Raw genomic sequence first — 19,609 nt, forward strand, 5'->3', positions numbered from 1 at the left:
CAGTGGAAACAGTGTCTCCTTCCCAGAAGAGAGATTTTCAATTTATTTTCTTTGCATTACCTTCAGATACTGACACTTCACCTCGAATGAACTGATGAGTGCTCAAAATGTTATAGAATATTGTTATTAAGTTATTTTTCATTTTCCATCAGTGATCATGCCTAAAAGTACCAAATCAAAAAAATATCAAAGAAAATCATCAGTGTTACTGGCAGGAAGATGGTGAATTCAGTAAGAATGTGGTTGTGAAATAATGCCTTTTTAAAAACTTTTCTGAAGTGTTTCCATGACAAGAGTATCATAAGGAAAGAGCCTTTATATCTAGTTTTCACAGGTAAGTTCTAAATGGGTACATTTTCCCAAAATTGCCTTTTTAGTGAAATGTTTCTTACAATGCCAGTATGATTCTTAATCTCTTCGAGCGGCTTAAAATTAAAGACAGCTGAAATAAAAGTATTGAATAGAAAATGAGTTGAGAAAACCCAAGGGCAGCTGGCAGATTTTATGCCCCAGTGTAACCTATTCATGGTTGTCTTGGCTTTACAAGTTACGTGAACTCTATGGGAAATTTTGTGCTGCTTTAAAAAACAACATGCAGAGTGTCTCTGAAGAATTGTGTCCTGTAATAAGACACAAACAGACCAACCAAAGACGTGTAATGGCTACCCTATGGAGTTTAGAACAGTCTAGACAGGAACACTTAGAGTAAATTATAGGAGTTGACCTGTTCATTATCTCCTTTTAACTTTGTAAAGGTTAAGTTTTCTAGTGTTGCATACTTCTGAACTGACTTTTACCTAAAATGGAAGATCCTCAATCCCACAAGTCTAGAAAAATGTATTCTGAGTTGCATGTGCTTTGATGTATTTTTCAAAGATTTCAGCTACAGTCTGACATGCTGTGTTTGCTCAGACGCAGTGGAAAACCTCTGTGGCTGGCATGCCCTTGCAGATGAATTTGTCTCTTTCCCTTCACAGTGAAACAGCATTTCATGAAATTTAATTCCTGATTAGTTCCAAAAGGCCTACTTCCTCTGGTCATGGATTAATTTACAATGGTCCATCCGTGGGATAATTTTGGATGCCGTAAAAACCACCATACATCAATTAAATGGACTGGATTTTCTGTCCAAGGCAGGGAATGGGAAGTTATCATTTTAGCCCTTGGTATATGAAATCAAAGCCTCCTCAATTGGCTGTGTGAAGCTTGCTGTATCCTCACTTCAGGAAATAATTAAAATCCTCAGCTTCCTCTAACACTGTTTTACTTTTAACGTCTAGTACTGTTTATTGCTGGGGACATTCCCTTTTTTTCTCAGCATGTGATATCAATTCGAGCATGTTTGGGGAGAGGTAGTTTATAAGCTGTGGTTTTAGAAGTATATTTCTAAAAAGGCTAGGATTACTAATATTGTCATGTTAACAACTGCTTTCTTTTTAGGCTAGGATTATGGGGAATTCTTACTTTAATATTCTTCTGACACATAAGGAAAATGTTCCATCTTCTCACTTCTATAGATCATGAAGTTTCTCCCTGAGGACTGAGAGTCTTTTTCTGCCTCTAAATATGTACTTCTACTAATTTTGAGTCTCTGCAACATTAAGTTGTCCTAGACATAGGACATTTTTGTTTCCTTTCTTAAAAATAGTGTGCTCATGAATGTCTGAACAGATCCTATGAACTCAGATGTATATATCAAAGGAGAATAAGATTTACAGTTGGGTGTGGTAGGATCTGCATAGCTTTTGAAAGGCTGAGGGTTTTGTTGGTGTGCTCAAGGGGAAAGGCTCAGTAGGGTTCTTTTTACTATGGGAACCCTGGTTAAAAAAAAATAATAGTTCTGTAGATGAAATAATTACTCAATTCCAACAGTGAATGTTGAAAGGAGACTATGTATAGGTATACTCAAGGACACACATTTTCCAGGGGAAAAATAGATACTTTGTCCAAAAATTCATGTGGTAAATGACCCAAAATGAGATGAAATCTATGAACTATTTCATGTCTTTGGAGAGTTAACATAGCCCATAAAACTCATGGCAGTTTTACTTTAGTTGAATTACTGTATAATTTTCTATTTTACCAAAGTTACTGTGAAAAATGAAAAGAATTTGTTATTCTTAATGGTCTACACCCATTCTGCAATGAATCACAAGTTATATTGCCTGAAAACAGAATGAGTTTCAAAGGTAATTGCTACACTATTATTTTTTAGGTTGATATAGTCTTGTACATTTTTTTTTATCGGGGAGAATTACATTTCATCTGTAATTGTCTTCCCCTTTGTTTTTTACCTGATAATTTCTCAACTTATTTTTCTACCATAGATCCGTGTTTCTTAACCTTAGCACTGTTAACATTTTGAGCTGGATAATTCTGTGTTGTTGGGCCTGGCTTGTGCAGTATAGGATCTTAGCAGTATCCCTGGCCTGTAACCACAAGATATCAGTAGCACCTTCCCCCTAGTTATGGTAACCAAGCATGTCATCAGATGATGCCAAATGTCCCCTGGGGGGTGTCCAGTTGCTCCTCACTGAGAACTGCAGCAGACAAAGCAATATACCATGTGTAACTCTAATTTTTTATTAAATGCCTTAATTCCTTATTTATTTGGAAATAATTTGTCATTTATTCAAGTCAAAGAAAATTCTGAAGTTGACATTGAGCCTGCTTTTCCCAGAGCTCAAAAAATTTCATCAGGATTGAGCATGTAAGTTTAGGTTATAAAACATTTTACTCATTGCCAGAGTTCTTCAAATACTTTACATTCTAAATTTCATGAAGAAAACTTTGCACAAATGCTTGAGAAGAATGGAATTGCATTTATTGTAAGGTAATGCTACTATTATTACTAGAAGCTGTTAGTCATTTGTCAAGACTTTTATTTAAATATACATATACATCAAACATTTCTTTTTTTCAACATGTTAATTAATATGGGAACCAGTAAGATAAACTGGTTCAAGGAGCAGTTGAAAAGCAGGTATTCATGGAAAATTTCGTACACAAATCTTAGACACAGAACTGGTTAATATTTTCTGAGGGTAATGATAACTTTGGGGGTTTATTTTTCATCAAACAAATGATTTACATCTCTACAAAAGTCTACAAGTTAATATAGAACTCCTCTAAGTTGTGGACCTTTAATCAGTATTCTTAATAGTGTTTGAAGTATCTCCTTTTCATAGACAGAGATATTTACCCTTTTTTAAAGTAAATTTCTCCATGCCCAGACCGTCTCCCCCATGTGCAATCTCTTCTTCTCCATTTTCTTTCTTTTTCCTGCAAAATAAAGGCCTTTAAAAAATAGATTTGAGGTCTTTATAAAACAGCATGTTATGACCCTTCTGTAGAATCCTGCCCATTTTAGATAAGCCTGTCTTAAACTTACACTGCCTTGGCAGTTTTAATGCGTGACATTGTTTCTCATTCAGTCCTAAAGGTAATAAGCCTAACATTAAATACAGTTTCTCCTCATACAGTTTTGCATCTTTCCTATTCACTACCCATTCCCCTCCACAAAGGAAGAAGATGAATACAATAACCGTGTTAAAATGAATCAGGAAAATGTTCTTTATATTTTTGTCAGCATTTAAATAAGAAATACACAGACTTCTTGATGCTTGTGTCTTATGACTTCTACAGAGGCTCAGATTTTTCCGTAACTGAAAAATTATGATAAATAGGTATAAGGAGGCCAAATGACAGTTTCATAAGCTATTTGCTGTCTGGCAGTTGCCTACTGCTTTGGTCTGATTTGCTTTGTCTGGCGGTAGAATGTGTCCATCGGAAGATAAATGAATTCACACACAGCGCAGCTATGTAATCATGTTATATTTCAGGAGAAACCATATGTGGTCAAGCGTGTTGCATGTTAAAGATAGTTGGTTACTAAGGAAGTAATTTTCAAAGCTTTTAGAAGACTGTTAGAAACTGTAAATACAAAGTTCCAGTTAAAAATCTCTTCCCTCTCCATTTCCATACAGTAAGAGCCTCTTAAATGTCAAACCTTTCCACTTCAATTCATTTATTGTTTGAGGAGGCTCCTCTTGGTTGTATAGAACGCTATTCTCCTGAAGTTTTTAAGTGCTTCCTTTTAACAATTCCAAGAATACAGCAGTTAATTTCCCATTGCACTTGATCTGACTCTAAAATTTAGGTTAGTCACAGAGCTAGGGTTTCATTTGTCATTTTGTTAAGAAGGTCACATCATGTGGCTGTATTAAATTTAGGTTGTACTTTGATGTTCTGGGTGGATATATTTTCTGAGTTAGGACCAGAAGTCCTTGGCAAGTGAATTATCTTTTCTACTTTTTTCTATGACCTTCCATCTTTTCGAATTCTGGTAATAGTTAAAGAGGGAGTATGGAAGTGTTTCAGCCCTTGGAGATTAAATGCAAAGACTTTAGCATCTGTAGGTTTGTTGAGATTCCTTCAAGACAGAAATCATCTGCAAGAATATAGACTCAAGGAACTGTTTTAGTTATCCATTGCTGTGTAACAAATTGCCCCCCAAATTCAGCAGTTTAAAACAATAAATTTTTATTGTCTCAGTTTCTGAGGGTCAGAAAACCCATGGCTGAACCAGGCAGTTTTGGCTTGGGTTCTCTCAGAAGGTTTTAGAGAATCTTTTGGCTGAGGCTACAGTTCTCATCACTCAACAGGAGCTGGTGAGTGTGTGTACAAACTCACTACAGTGGATGTTGGCATTCCTTGGTTCCTTGCTGGCTGTTGGCCAGAGGCTTTGGTTTCAAGTGTGATTCTCTGCAGGGCTGATCACGACTTGGAAACTTGCTTTTCCCAGAGTGAGGGAGAGAGGGAGGAGAGGGATGAGAGAAAAAGACAATGCCCAAGACAGAAGCCACAGTCTTTATAACCTATGGGAAGTGACAGACCATCACATCTGCCATGTGATACTGGTCACCTGGACCATCTCTTGTGCAGTGCAGGCAGGGACTACACAAGGACTCTGTGGCTTGCACCAAAAATAATTTAACTCTCATTTATTGGATGCCTGCTGCATGCTTTACTGAAATTGACTCCTCCCTTCCTCCCCATGATGTTTTCAAGCAGAGAATATGATCCCCATTTAGGAAATAGAGACAAGAGGAGGACTAATAACTAGCCTTAAGTCACAAAGCCAGTAAGTCAGTAAAGAGCCCGTGCTCTTTTCACTATACTGTACTTTCTTTACCTTGGGAGTCTGCACCGCCTACTTTAAGGCCATGCTGAAACTTCTCAGACGGTGTCACACATTTTCCCCTAAAGCTTTCCTTGGTTCATTTTCACCTCTCCAGGCACTATCACCACTCTTACAGCAACAGTAGCCACCCATTTCCACTTAGTAGAGCTTTTAAAATGGTCATATAAGGCTCAATCGTATAGTAGTTTAAATTTTTTCATTCTATTAAACACTTTTAAAAAGTCAAATACCACATACTCACACTGTGGTAAGAGACTATGCAATGAAATAGAAATAAGAGTTTTTAACTTAAAAGAGCTCAAAATATTTAAAGCAATAAAACACAAAACATAGTTACAACCATTCATGTTTGTCTACTTTATTAATCCAGGGTTCCCCACTTTCCTTCAAACTGTTAAATATTTTTAAGAAAACTGAAGGTGACTTATGTAGGTCAAAACATATTGTCCTTATGTCTTTTGCCTGAAGTGTCAGGAAGGGTATACTCTGTGGGCAAATATAATGAAACAAAGTGGAATATAAGTTTAATGTTGAGTAAGAAATGGAAAGATGATTTGAGTTAACAAATCCATCACACTGTGCTGCTGTTCCCACCTCCCAAATCCATGTGGACATTCTTTACCCTTGGAGTCTCACTTTGACCTCATGATCTTCTCCACGTAGAACTTCAGTCTGTTGTTCCTTCCACTGGATCACATTGCTCACTTCGCCATCCTTGCAACTGTAGCATTATAAGTTACTTAGATGTTTCAGTTTGTTCCTAAGGGTTATGAAAGGTGAAGAGCTCATCTTTACTACAAAAGACTCAGAATATCGTTGTCCTCTAAAAACAAGGCCTAGCTGGTAAATAAGTGCTATAAATGATCACGACTGCCCTGGAGTCTTTGGAAATGCTTTTATTGGTGAGGAATTTGGAAGTGATGACATAACTGGTGAAACCCCAAAATGTTACTAGATTGGTAACAATGTCGTTGAACTCCTTATGCTGCCGGGCAAGTAAAGCAACTGAGCCAGATCAAAACATAAAAATACATAGAGAGAAAGAAAAGTATTTGGAACTGCAAGATGTCTTGGTTGCAAATTCTACAATCATGAACAGACTATATGCCAGATTTTTTTTCAGAATTATTGAGAAAATTTTGTAATGCTCAGTATGAGTTATTCTTTAGAATATTATTATAACATGGCCCTTTATGTGTGACATTTTTTCACAAATTTGCCTTGCCTGCAATATTAAGACTGCTTCTATTTAAGACTCTATGTTGATACTTTAAAAATTAACTCAGAATAACTAGCTATGATGTTCTAGCAAGTCCCTTATATTTAAAGATTAACTGAGATAAATGATGGAATATGCTTATCACTTCCCTGGCACAACATAGGTGCTCAAATAATGTTAGTAAATTGCCCCCTTTCTCCTTACCATATTAACCATCATTTCTGAGGATTCAGATTATTCCTAAAATGACTCTTTTTTTGGAATTGATTTTTTAATACTATTTACTGAGTATAAGTTTTTTTTTGTAATATCTCTGTGCATTATTTAGCAGCAGTCATTTTAATTTGCTTGCTTACAACAAAATTTTAATTATAAAAAACCGTACATCTACTAGAGTCCAGCAAGGCCATTTTCAGTGTTTAAATGCTACAGTATAAGCCTTTATTTCAGATTTTAAACGATTGGTGGTTGTTGACAAATAAGTATGGCTCTTAATTCTCATGAGCATCTTGTACTATCTTCTAGGTGATTCAAGATGCTGAAGTTAAAAAAGGGAAAAAGGAAAGAGGGAAAAACATGAAGCAGTGGAAAAAGCACAGGACTAGGAGTAAGTAGAATTAAGTTCAAGGCCTGCTCTATCATTATCTACATGTGTGTGTCCTAGTACAAATCATTTAACCTTTCTTGGCTGAAAATTCCTCTTCCAAAAAATTGTTAAGAATAATAGATCTAAGATTTTTTTTTCAGATCTCTGATTCTATTCATCCTTAATTGTGAATATTATTATAGGCCATATAATAGTCTTGAAAAATAAGATAGTAATTGGTTCAGTAGGGAAATGAGACTTGCATTTTATCCATCAACAGAATTTGGATGAATGCTCAAAATTGAAGGAATTTGACTTATGGCAAGGAGGGGCAAAAGCAAAAGGACCATGCTAACAGGTGCTCATCATCTGGTTTGGGTAAAACATCTGGTTTCCTTTGGTTGAAGACCATTGTGTTGGGAACAGGCTGAAATACAGTGATGACTGTATTAAGGAGATGGTTGAAAATTTTGCTTTGTAATGATAGTTCAGTTGAACTCTGTAGCTGAGGCCCAGATTTTTAGAGCAGAATGAGTGTATCCTGATTTGTATTGTTCATTTCTCTGTATTTTTCATGTTGCTAATTAATTATTTAATTTCTAGCAAACATAAATATCAGTTTCTTCCCTCTTTCCTTTGATTAAGGAATTGTGGAATGTCTGCAATCTTAAATGCCATCTGTTAGTGGAAAATTATACTTTAGTTCTGTGATCAGTTGTACTAAGTACATGTTTATATATGTTTTCATGCCTAACAATTTGATGTCATCTGATGGTCTTGGTAATTTGGCTACAGTATGGCAACCCTCAAAAATCCAGGTGAAAAAGTGCTATGTTGTATTTGATAGTACTTACAAAACTATACTCTCACATTAAGTCATCAGAAGTTGGAGTAAGGAGCTGAGGAAAGGGTAAAAACAGTCACTGAGAGAAAAATGTAGGGCAGTTTTCTGATCAGTATGAAAGAGTGAGCTGATAGAAGAAATATCCTTCTGGATAAAATATAATCAATCAATGAGTCTGAGCTCAAAAGCAAAAAAGGGAAGATCCCAGATACAAAAATTAATGCAAAGCCAGAAAGGTGCCTGTGTACTGAAGTTGAAAGTCTCCAAAGAATAATCAATATTTGTTTTAAGACCTACTATAAAACTTAATTTTGAAAGCACAAATGAAATGGACAATTCATTTGGAAATCACAAATAGTAAAATTTGACTTGAGAAGAAAAACTATAAAGCACTAAAGATTTTGAATTGGTTGTCCTTTCCCCTTCCCCGTCAAGACATCAGGCTCAGATGGTATTACAGAATATAGTAAGTAATCCTTCAAGGGAGGCGTGAGTTTTATTTTGTGTAAGCTATCACAGAGAAAGAAGCTAAAACTGCCCAAATGGTTATAAAGCTCATATAACTCTGATACCAAACTTGATAGAAAAAGATAATAAAGTCACAAGGCAGTCTCCACGTGAATATTGATGCAAAAATTCAAAATGTAATGTTACTACTTCCATCATTAAAAATGTTTAAAATTAGATATATTATCATCAATTAGGGTTTGTCTCAGGAAGGCAGAAATGACTTAACATTAGACATCTAATGTGGTGAGTTTTAATATTTATGTTTGCTAATTTTATACTCAGTGGCCTATTAGGTGTTCTGAATGAGAGACAGATTTATTACTAATTTTCTTTAGTCAATAACAAGCACATGACCTCTCCTACCCTTTCCACTCGAGACCTTATCCTTGTTTTAATCCAGTGAAACCAGATGAACAAACAAACCTCTTACATGAGTAGACTGACACCGCATAGGTGAGGGTTGGAGAACAATGAATTTATTCCTTTTATATACAGGAGAGAGGCAGCCACCTACTTGCCTCGTGAAAGGGAAGGGTATATTTTTACTTATTTGAGGGAGGATGGGAAGGATCATAGATTCTCAGTCTAGCCTTTGATATGTAAATGTATCTTTCTAAGGGCTTGATAAATGGCTGATGTCTCTGGCTTTTAGGACCTAGAGATGTGCTCAAGGTCTGGCATTTATATCATTTGAAATGCAGATACCCAGGGAAGTAGGGCTCCAGTCTTCCTGGCACCTTAGGACCATAACCTAGGGACTTAGTCCAACCTGTAACCATTTGGCCCTCTTGATTCTTTTAGGTCAGAGCAGTTAACTAGACGAATGGCCACGGACTTGCTTCTTCTAGCATATTTCTACAGAGAGGGACGGCAGCCATCATCTTTATATCAAACACATCTCTGTGTCTCAGAAGGCTAGGACCTTGATTATAAGTCAATATAGAAGTTTTACTGTAAGTCTTAAACAATACAAAAGATAAGAATAATAAAAAATGTATTACGGATGGAATAAAAGACAATCCTGGTATCAGCTGCAGTCTAAACAATGTGTTCATTCAACGTTCAGGGTACCATACAAATATACTATTAATGCTAATGAAAAAATACATCAAGCTTGTCGAATGCAAGAGCCATATAGAAAACTTGACAGAATCCCTATGCAGTAACAGATTGAAAATGAATTGGTAAAATAAAATTTTACTCATCACAGTAAAAAAGCTAGTGACTAGCAACTAACTTTATGAAAACTATGTAAGTTCATCATGTCAAATATTAGAATATTTAATTGAAAAAAATTAAAGAAGACAAAAAAGAAGGGGTGGGGTATAACCTGTTCATGGAGGTCAGACTCAGAATTATGAAAGGTCAATTCTCTCAAATCTGTGAACTCACTTTTCTTAATTCAAATCCTCAGGGAATTTTTGAGGCATTTGAAAAGCTGATTCCAAAAGTCATATGAAAACGTGAAGATCTAAAGAAATGTGGAAAATTTTGAAGAAGAAAGAAAATTTGCTTTAGGAGAAATCAAGAAGTAATGTAAACTTAGTCAGGATCTGAGAAAGAGAGAGAGAGAGAGAGAAGGAGAAGAGGTTCATTATAATGAGTTGGCAAGCTGGAAACCTAGGAGATGCAGTGGGGTGGTTCCATTTGGCATCCAAAGGCCTGAGAAATTGGAGAACTGATGGTGTGAGTTCCAGTCTCATTGCAGGGTAAAACTGATGCAGTCAGGCAGAAGAAGTTCCTTTTTTTTCCCCCACTTAAAAAAAGAATTGAAATACAGTTGATTTATAATGTTGTGTTCGTTTCTGATGTACAGCATAGTGATTCGGTTATACATTTATATATATATTTTCAGATTCATTTTCATTACAAGTTATAAGATATTGATCTAGTTCCCTGTGCTATACAGTAGGTTCTTGTTGTTTAACTGTTTTACATACAGTGTATCCTCTGAGTGAGAACCCAAGCCTTCATCAGATAATCGTGGTCCAGCACAATAGGGAAATCCTTTGAATGAGTGCTGTTCAGATTCCTCCCTTAGTAACATCCCCTTGGCTGATTAAAAAGAACTATATAAAATAGACAGAGATTATTCCAAACTAAAGCTGTAACCAAGGACATTTCTTCAGAAATATGTAGTGGTGTTTTTTTGGGGGGTGGGGGTGGGAGTGTTGTTTGTTTTGTCTGTACTGAAGGAAGATACACTGATTTCTTTGAAGTTTTGTGAATCAGTCCTTAAATTCTGAAAACGTAATATTCTCTTTAGCAACGAGTCTCTCTGCTCCAAGACTGTTTCAAGCTCTAGAAACACAGAAATGAGAAAAGATATTTTGTTTTCAGTGTAAGCGGATGAGTTCAGCATGTAAATGTGTATAGTTTTATACTTTAAACAATTTTAAACAACTTTGTTGAGATATAATTCACCTGCTATGCCACTCATTTAAAATATAAAATTCAGTGTTTTTTAGTATGTCCGTAAGGTCCTTTGTCCATCAACACAATATAATTTTAGAACATTTTCATCCCCCACTGAAAGAAACCCATATCCATTAGCAGTCCCTCCCCATTCCTGCCCTTTTCCCACTTCCCCTGCTCTAGGCAATCACTCATTTAGTTTCAGTCACTATAGATTTGTGTCTTCTGGATATTTCATATAAATGGAATCATACAATAGGAGGCCTTTTGTAACTGGCTGCTTTCACTAACATGTTTTCAGGTTTCATCTGTGTTGTAACATGTGTCAGTATTTTAGTCCTTTTTTATAGCCGAATAATATTCCATTGTATGACTGTAGCTCATTTTATTTATCTATTCATCTCTTGATGGGCATTTTTGGTTTGTATGAATGATACTATTATGAATACTCGTGTACAAGTGTTCATATGAACATACATCTTCATTTCTTTTGGGTCGGTCAATACCTGGGAGTGGAATGGTAACTCTGTGTTTAACCACTTGAAGAACTGCTAAAGTTTTACCAAAGTCAGTCCATCATTCTACATGCCTACCAGCATCTGAGGATGCCAGTTTCTTCAGATTTTTACCAACACATAATGTTGTCTTTCTTTTTTATTACAACCATTCTAGGAAAGTGAAGTAGTATCTCATTGTGGCTTTGATGTACATTTCCCTGATGGCAAATGATATTGAGCATTGTTTCATGTGTTCATTGGCTATTTGTCTTTTTTGGTAAAATATCTGTTCAGAGACTTTTCTGATTTTTAAATTGTCTTTTTATTACTGAGTTTTTTTTTTTTTAATATACTCAATATAAATCCTTTACCAGATATATCTCTTGTGAATGTTTTCTCCTATTCAGTGGGTTCTCATTGCACTTTCTTCTTTCTTTCAGCCTAAGAGTTTTAAATTTCGATGTAGTTTAATTTATTGATTTTTTTTTGTCATGTTTGTTTTTGGTATCACATCTAAGAATCCATTACCTAACCCAAAGTGGTAACTTCTGGTTTTCATCTAAGAGTTTACAATTTTAGCTCTTATGTGTAGGTCTGTGATCAGTTTTTAGGTAATTTTTTGTATGATGTGAGGAAAGAGCCTGATTTCATTCCTTTGCATATACCTATCCAGTTCTCCCAGCACCACTTATTAAGACTATTCTTTCCTCATGCGGTTATCTCGGCATCCTTGTGCAAAATCAGTTGACCATAAAGTAAGGGTTTATTTTTGGATTCTCACTTCTGTTTCATGGATCTATGTGTCTGTTTCATTAATACAATGTGTCTTCTGGCAGTGACACATTCGATTAATACTAGAGCTTTGGAGTAAGTCTTGAACTACTCCGTTTCCGATCTGGGCCGGCTCACCCCTCCTTAGGCAACCTGGTCATCCCCCGCTCCTGGGAGGTCACCATATTGATGCCAAACAGTGAAGACACCCGATTGGCATAGCGCACTACAGCCCAGAATTCCTGGGCTCAAGTGATCCTCCTGCCTCAGCCTCCTGAGTAGTTAGTTGGGTGTACAGGCACGTGCCACTGCGCCTGGCTGGAGTTAAGTTTTGAAATAAAAAAGTGTGAGTCTTTCAAAGGGAATTCTTATTTTTCAAGATTATTTTATCTCTTTTGGTTTTCTTGTATTTACATATGAATTTTAAGATGAGTGCATCAATTTCTGCAAAAAAAGCCAGCTGGAATTTTAATATTGCATTGAACCTTTAGATCAGTTTGAGAAGTATTGACAATTTAACAGTGTTTTTTTCCCTGATCCATGAACATGAGCTGTCTTTGCATTTATTTAAATCTTCTTCAAATTCTTTTAACAATGTTTTATAGTTTTTAAGATATGTTTTCCACTTCTTTTGTAGAATGCATACCTCAGTATTTTATTCTCTTTAATGCCATTATGTATGAAATTATTTTCTTAATTTCATTTTTAGATTTTTTATTGCTAGTGTGTAAAAAAAGTCAATCCATTTTTGTAATTTATCATTTACCCTAGAACTTTGCTGAATGTGTTTATTAGTTCCAATAATGTTTTAGTTGATCCCTGAAGATTTTCTATGTACAGATCATGTCATCTCTAAATAGAGATTGTTTCATTTGTTCCTTTTCAGTCTTGATGTCTTTCATTTCTTTGGCTGGCTGATTGCTATGATTAGACCCTCTAGTACAATGCAGAATGGAAATGAGGAGAACAAACATCCTTATCTTGTTCCTGATCTTAAAGGAAAGCAAGTACTCATTTTTTTCACCATTAAATATGTTAGCTGCAGTTTTTGTAATTGCCTCATATCAGGCTAAGTTTCCTTCTACTCCTGTATGGCTGAATATTTTTATCATGAGTGAGAATTAGATTTTGTCAAATACTCTTTTTTTTTTTTTCTCTATTGTGATAATTAAATGACTTTGCCCTTTATTCTATGAATATAGTAATTACATTAATTGATTTTCAGATGTTAGACCAATCTTGCATTCCTGATATAATTCCCAGTTGGCCTCGGTATACCATTTTTTATATGTTATGGGATTCACTTTGTATTTTGTTTAGGATTTTTGTTTCTATATTCATAAGGGATATATTCTTTTGCGTTTTCATTTCTTGTGATGTCTTTTGTAGCAGAGCAATACTGGTATCATAAAATAAGTTGGGACAATTTCCCTATTCTATTTTTGTGGGTGGTGGTTGTAAAGGATTGGTACTCTTTTTTTGAATACTGGGTGGAATTCACCAGTGGATCAGCTGGGTCTGGGCTTTTCTTTGTGGGAAGTTTGTAAATGACTAATTCTTTTTATTCATGATTTGCCTACTAAGATTTTCTGTTTATTCTTGACTCAGTTTTGATAATTTTTGCCTTTCTATGAATTTGTTCATTTCATCTAGGGTATCTAATTTGTTGACATACAGTTGACATAGTATTGTCTTATAATCCTTCCTATTACTCTAAGATTAGTAGTGATACACTGGTTTTGCTCCTGATTTTGGTAATTTGCATCTACTCTCTTTTCTTGGTTTATCATTCTAGCTGAAGATTTGTCAATTTTGTTGATCTTTTCAAAGAACCAATTTTTGGTTTTATTGATACCTTTTACTGTATTTTTATTCTCTATTTCATGTATTTCTGCTCTAATCATTATTATTTCCTTCCTTCTGCATGCTTTGTGTTTAGTGAGCTGTTATTTTTCTGGTTTCTCAGTATGGAACATGAAGTTATTCACTGAGATCTTTCTTCTTTGTTAATACAGACATTTAGATCTCTAAGTTGCACTCTGAGCACTGATTTAGTTGCATCCCATAAGTTGTGTTGTATTTCATTTTCATTTATTCATTCATATTTTCTAATATCCATTATGATTTCTTCTTTGACCAATTGGCTATTAGTATGTTTAGCTTCCAGGTATTTGTCAATTTCCCAAATATCCTTCAGTTGTTTATTTCTAATTTAATTCCTTTGTAGTCTGAAAACATACGTTCTGTTATTTCATTTGTTTTAGATTTATTGAGGTTTGCTTTGTGGCTTAGCATTTTGTCTACTCTGGAGAATGTTATCTTTATGCTCAAGAAGAATGTGTACTCTGTCGTTTTGTGGAGTTTTTTAGACAGATTTGTTAGTTCTGGTTGGTTTATAGAATTATTCAAGTCTATTTCCTGTTGATCTTCTGCCAGGTTGTTCTCCCCATTATTGGGGTGTTAAAGTCTCTGACTGTCATTGTTGACGTGTCTGTTTTTCCCTATAATTCTGAGACTTTTGCTTCTTTTTGCCTGTCTCTCTCAATGTGGAACTTCCATCCTGAGAGTGAGAAGGGGCAGAGGTGATCAGGGCCCCAGTATCCTCAGGCTGCAGCACCTGGGATAAAGCTTCTGCACTGCAAGTTGGAGCTGGGTTGGGGATACAGGCCCAGTCCTTTTGATCTCACCTTCCTGAAGTAGAGCTTCTGCAACATGGGGCTTGCAGGAGAGGTGGATGAGAAATGCAAAAGCCTGCTTCTCCTGTGGTGAAACTGTGGTTTCCAACTGGGAGCTGGAGGGAGGGGAAGCTCCTGTCTTCCTGGCTGCACAAGCCTTGGGTAGAGTTTCCCAGAAGCTGGGGGATGGGTGTGACAGACCGGGTCTTGGCTCAGATGCCACAGACTCTCACTCTTCTCTTTGAGGTTCATTAGATTTTCTTGAATTAATGTTTCTCCTTTTGTTATATGCATTTAAAGCAATTTAAATTGTTTTTCTTGGGAGTCTGCCCAGCTCTTTACTCCTTCATTCCAAAAGTCTGCACCCTGCCCCCTTTTTAAAGATTTGAAATACAGTGATTTTTTTGCTTCATTATATTTCCTCCCCCACCTTTGGTTTGTTTTGATTAATTATTTTTATAAGGAGATCACTTTAGCATTAATAACATGAAGTGAAATTGTAGAAGGTTTATTCAATAAATAGTTTCTTCCCTATGGGATCTGTATCTGCCATTTCTTAGCTAATTCATGAAGACATATGGCTTCATTAAGGTTGTTTATTTGTTTATTGAAGTATAGTCAGTTACATTGTGTCAATGAGATTTATGTTGAGTTTGAATCTGATAAAAGTCACATAACATAACATTGAGTCTGTTCTGGTTCCTATAAAACATTGATGTACCACAGTCAGTGCAGCTCTGTGGGGACAGAGTCTTAGAACTTTGTTCAGGCAAATCATCACATCCTTTGGTTTCCTTGTGCAGCATCTTGTTACATGGCATTAAATTTCAAGCCAGACCCTAATGTTGGTCTCTGATTCTTACCTGAACTTAGGACTGGAGCTAAGGTTTCACTCCAACCCAGACATAGTATCCCACTTGATAATTGTAATAGCTTACCAGTTATCATTCCCCCTAATAACCACGGTCCCTGTGGTCCTGGTACAGTTTCAGTTAAGGCAGGAGTTGTTTGCATGACAGAATTGATTTCACTGGACACAGGGCTTTCCCCATATCATGAGAGTCAAGCAAAAACCTGGCTAATTATGCCTCAGAGAAAGATGCTTTCTCAAAAATTTTATAAACCTCCAAATTAAAACAATTTTCTAGGTCTTTCCTGTCAATTCCAATCATTTTCTAATACAGCTCTTTACCCATCTCCATATAATGGCAGCAGGCATGGTGTTGGAGAGCAGAAACCTTACCAGAGGAAATAGCATAGGCAAGCCCTTTCCTTTTTATTCTGAGAGTTCTAGAAAATCATCTTGTCATTATGAGTTCCTGGTTTTTATGATTCCCAGTTTTCACCCCCCAAACATTGAAGACTCCTGGTTTTATTAGCTATCTTATTTAACATTAAAAATCATAAATATCATATATTGTGTATCAAATGAAGAAGAGACATTATTTTTTATTTTTTAAAAATTTCTCGAGGACTTCAGCTGGACCCAAACTCTGGAAGCACCCTTGTTTAACAGAGGTATTCTGACTTAACAGAAAAGGAAAACCATTCTATGTGTGCCCCACCATTCTTGGCTATTTTGCTGAGTGGAAGAATGCTCCTGAGCAATGAAGGAAGGAGGGAGGGGCGTTTTAAGTTTTTTGGCCTTTCTGGTTTTAATGTCTAATTCTATTTTAGTACTAAACCTCTTCTGTTTATTATTGTAAGAAACTTCTTACAACCTGGTGAAACTCACCATCTACAGCCTTGAGCCTTGTGTGGCAGGATAAATATCTAACATTCTAATGTTCCTCTTCCCAAAATCTCATCTAAAGTTCTCATTTTGCAGGTTAAGGCTCAGAAAAGCCAAGTGTCTTGTCCAAAATTAGACAGGGTTCTTGCCTGTAAGTCTAGTGATCTTTTGAGCTCACAGTCCTGCCTCTAGAAGGGGCAGCTTCTCAGGATATAAAGACAGTTCTTAGTGTCCAGAACTCTTTTCTCCTTCCTCATTCTCCTCGGCAGATGTGCAGAGTGAGTAGAAGTAAAAATGAGGCTAAGAGTTTGTGTTCTCTCTTCCTTCCTTGCCACAGCATACCCCGTAGTCACTTTTTTTTTTTTCCCTGAAATGACGGTGTCACCTTATAGTGGAACCTCCAAAAACCTGAGTGACTTTGTGGAGCAGACTCTGGACTTACCAATTTCAGGCACGTAGAATGAGAAAGAATATATTTTGTTGTGTTTATCTTCAGAGATTTGGGGGTCAATTTGTGACCATAGCATAACCTGCTATATCCTTATAAGTTCCAAAACTTAGGAGGAGATCACTTCAAGCCACTGTTGCATGAAAGACTCACTTTGAATAGATAAACAATAAGGTCCCGCTCTATAACACAGGGGACTATATTCTATTGAATATAGAATACAAGGCCAGCATCTTGTAGTGGCCTATAATAAAAAAGAATATGGAAAGGAATATATATGTATATTAGTGTAACTGAATCACTCTGCTGTACACTTAACATTGTAAGTTGACAACTAATAAAATTAAAAAAAAAAAAGACTCAGACTCCCTTTGAAAACAATACGCTGAGTTCTTTGATAATGAGAGAACTAAGAAGGACACAGCATCTGGTCAGTGAGCTGAGCAATAGCAGGAAGAAACAAGCCTAAATGAAGGCACAAGCATGGGAGGATTCTTCAGATTTTTTCCTTCTAATTCAACGGGCACAGCTGTGTTTTGGTAAAACATTGTCCATCCTTGAGTATAGGTAAAATTAACTAAATTTTAGTTGTTGTATAACACGAAGAGCTAATGGGGCATGCCCTTAAACTTGAGGTTCTAGCTTTCTTAAAAATATTTTTAAATGTATTTGAGAAGAGTCAAGTTAAAATCACACGCTGTGGGAGACACTGAGGGTATTAAGTTTGCAGAATGACTTTGCAGTGGATCCTCGCGACACTAAAGTATTTACCAGTAATCTGATTTCTTTATATGCTGCACAGTCATTTTTATGTTACATTCACTTCATTTTGTATTTTTTGGATCATTCTCATGCTGCTTAGAGTGCGCTAGGTTGTGGCCTAATTGCCTTGTTATGCAGTATTAAGTAATCTATAAAAAATGAGTAGAAGTGTGAATCGAAAGGAATGATCCTTGGTCACTGCAGGTGGCATAGGAGGGCAATAACAGTGGACTCATCATAGATGTAGGTGGAATGTTAAGCAGAACAAACCACTAGACTAAAGAGATCCTTCAAACATTTGTTTGGAAAGAAACCCCTCAAAATAAACTAATGGTGACTTATTTAAAGCTTAATCAAATGAAGAATAAATATAACTCACTTAAGGATGGTCTCTATTTTACAAGAAAAATATTGGTTCTCAGTATTTTACTCCTAATTTAAAATGTCCAGATCCTAACTGCTCTCAGCAGTCTGTTGGAAACCATAAGTAATGATGCTTACAGGCCTTTTAACAAAATTACATAAGTTCCTTTTCAAAGGCTTCTGCTTCCTACTATAATTAGATAGGGGAGGGCATGAAAAAGGCAGACATCCTGTTATTTTTTAAAAGTAGGATTGTTAATGTGCTAAATAGTACTAAATAGTAATTTCCCACTGTGAGTGTTCTTAAGTTCCATTCAAGGAAAGACCTCAAGCCCGAAGTTCATAAAAATGGCTAGTTAGTTGAGTTTGTTTCCTCCTCTTTTGATTGTATTTTTTATTTTTTTGTTTATTTATTTTGTTTTGTTTTTATTTTTTTACAAAGTAGACAACTCTGAGAGACTACCTAAATTCAATCTAAAACAAGAGTAAACTTAGTATATTTGCTAACTGGCCTAACCAAGATACTTCCGTGATTTCGGCTCTCAGCTCCCAGTACATGAACTCCCACATCTAAAGCTCTGAAGACTTTCCCCTTTCTTTTAGGATTAGTTTTAATCCCCAGCCCCTCTCTGAGTATTTCCATTTGGATCTTAAGTTCCAGCTGAATTCAATGTGTCTAAAACTAACTTCAATTTTTTTCCTTCGGCAGTAGCTCTTAAACCCATAATTTCTGTCAATGACACCATCTTCTTTCACTGCCCCAGGCCTGGATTCTCAAAATCACCTTTCTACCATTATTTCCTTTACTTCCTTCCCACTCCATATTTTTTTCAGCACCAAATCCAGATCATTTTTCTTCCTTTTGAATTTCTCTCAAGTAGCTTCTTCTTTCTCTTCTCACCGTCACCCTCCTTGGTCCTTCTAGACCCTCCCCATCTCAGCAGCACTGGCTTAGTGGCTCCTTTACCAGTGTCTTGCCTCCCTCTCCTGACTCCAGTCAGTCCCCCATATGACCAGAGCAGCCCTCCTTGAGTCCTCCTTTCAATCTGGTTTTCATCTGTGTAACACGCTGGTGCGTCTCTCTTACCCATGGAGTAGAGTAAAAAGGTCACAGATCACAGCCTCAGACTCAAGGATTTCTGTCGGTCTGGCCCCATTCTGGTTTCCCCTCTCACGCTGTATCATTTCTTAACCAAAAGTCTCTCAACTCTGGCCAAGCCAGTATGTTGACTAGCCAGCAAAATCATAGTTCCTCTTTCTGATTTTGAGTCTTTTCGTCCGTATTTTCCATTTAGAATTTCACACCTGTGCCCACCCAGATCCAGTTTGTAGACTTTTCCCTTTACCCAAGACATATTTAGTGAGCATCTACAATGGATCCTATCTCCAAAGCCATTCTGATGGGAGCTGAGGGAAGTGTCTTTGTGCGTTGGTCTCTTATGACTGCTTCCTGCTTTGTATTGTAACAGAAAGAACCCTGGACTGTGAGGAGCCCTCTTATAATAACTGCTGTCTGAACTTACAGAGAACCACACGTTGTCCACTCTCTCACTACCTCGTGGTATCAACAGATAAAATTGTTAC

At 36.3% G+C, this 19,609-nt stretch overlaps 1 long non-coding RNA gene across 1 annotated transcript in view; it reads left to right on the forward strand.

The window, feature by feature from the left end:
- Positions 1–19,609, forward strand: part of LOC135320273 (uncharacterized) — a 235,530-nt gene that overhangs the window by 81,185 nt on the left and 134,736 nt on the right. Inside the window, exon 2 of the long non-coding RNA XR_010379518.1 lies at positions 6,948–7,029. This is a non-coding gene — a long non-coding RNA (uncharacterized LOC135320273). The remainder of the gene's footprint in view (positions 1–6,947; positions 7,030–19,609) is intronic.

The sequence above is a fragment of the Camelus dromedarius genome, chromosome 3, assembly GCF_036321535.1.
Source record: "Camelus dromedarius isolate mCamDro1 chromosome 3, mCamDro1.pat, whole genome shotgun sequence".
Taxonomy (NCBI): domain Eukaryota; kingdom Metazoa; phylum Chordata; class Mammalia; order Artiodactyla; family Camelidae; genus Camelus; species Camelus dromedarius.